This window comes from Mus pahari, chromosome 17 (genome assembly GCF_900095145.1).
Source record: "Mus pahari chromosome 17, PAHARI_EIJ_v1.1, whole genome shotgun sequence".
In the NCBI taxonomy this organism is placed as follows: Eukaryota; Metazoa; Chordata; class Mammalia; order Rodentia; family Muridae; genus Mus; species Mus pahari.
The window spans coordinates 64,441,206-64,442,446 of record NC_034606.1 but is presented as its reverse complement, the minus strand read 5'-3'; the positions used below and the strand labels follow the sequence as shown (position 1 = coordinate 64,442,446).

The 1,241-nt window shown below is 57.0% G+C and overlaps 1 protein-coding gene across 1 annotated transcript in view; it reads left to right on the top strand.

Annotated features, from left to right (window-relative positions):
- The first annotated feature begins 216 nt into the window (after positions 1-216).
- Lima1 (LIM domain and actin binding 1) overlaps positions 217-1,241 on the top strand; it is a 97,102-nt gene continuing 96,077 nt past the window's right edge. The window contains exon 1 of the mRNA XM_021216740.2: positions 217-313. The gene's annotated coding sequence lies outside the window, so the exon portion shown is untranslated. The remainder of the gene's footprint in view (positions 314-1,241) is intronic.

Sequence of the window (1,241 nt, the reverse complement as noted above, 5' to 3'; positions counted from 1 at the left end):
GGTGAGCCAGAAAGGGGACACGACCGGGTTGGAGGCTGACACGGGAGCCACGCCTCCGGCAACACCACGGCTGCTAGGGCGACGCGACGGTCACGAGTAGAACACGCCGCCGGGAGCGAGCACGTTCGCTCCAAGGCCGCGCGGGAGGCGGGAGGCGTGCGCGCCTCCGCGGCAGGGGGCGGGGCTCTGAGCGGGGCCGGGGCGGGGCCGCGGAGCTGAAGGTGCTGCAGCCCAGTAGCGACAGGTGCGCTGGGCAGTCAGAGCGCAGGACCGTGGCCGTGCAGCGCCGAGCCCCCGACGGCTTTCTAGTCAGGTAAGCGCTTCTTCTCGCCTCGCCCCCCGCAGCCTGCGCGCGCGCGGAGACCCTGGCTGCGCCCCGCACTCTCCCCGCGTATTTTGAGGCGGTGGGCAGCAGGAGCAGGAGGCTCACCCCTTGGGGGTCCACGTTGGAGGAGCCTCCCAATGTTCCGCCCTCCTGTCTGGGAAGTCCGAGGGACTGAGACTTCGCTGCCCGGGCCCCTGGTCTCGCACGGGATGGAGGGAAAGGGGCATTTCATCAAAAGTTAAAACACCCTCTTAGGGAGGTAATCCTGCAACTCTTTCCTTCTTCCACGCGGCCGTTCCTTTTCCAATTTTTCTCCCTTCCATTCCTCCAGATGAACTCTGGTTAAGACTTAACATCCTTCCAAGCAGTTCCTACTTGCTGTGTCCTTCCCAAATCGCTATGATGTACTTGAGCTGGGATCCACTGCTCACTCATATCCGTAGGTGTTAATATTAGGTAACTGTACACCCCTGGCCACACACACTAGAGCTTGAAGTCGTGGGTGCTAGGAGCGAACCATCTGGCACCCGTCCTAGCCTCCTTATTGGTGCTCACAACAATGAGTTTAGCTGATCCTGGTGAGAGATACTGATCTGCTATTGTCTTGCACCTAATTCTAGCTTTCAAAAATCTGCCTAATCCAAATGGTTCTGTTGACTTTACAAGTTAGCCAAAGACTGGGAGGTTATGTTTTTAAGACGTTGTTGACCTTTGGAGGGCAGATCATCCTTTGCACCGAAGTGGATAAGTGGGCTACTTTTTATCTACATAGTTACTGGTACAAATACGTATTCCAGTTAGTCTATGGACGACCAAGTGTGACCATGTTTAGACAGCCTTCAAATAGCTAAGGAGTTAGCAGGAAAGAACAACAATTCCTCCTCCTCCTCCTCCTCCTCCTCCTCCTCCCCCTCCT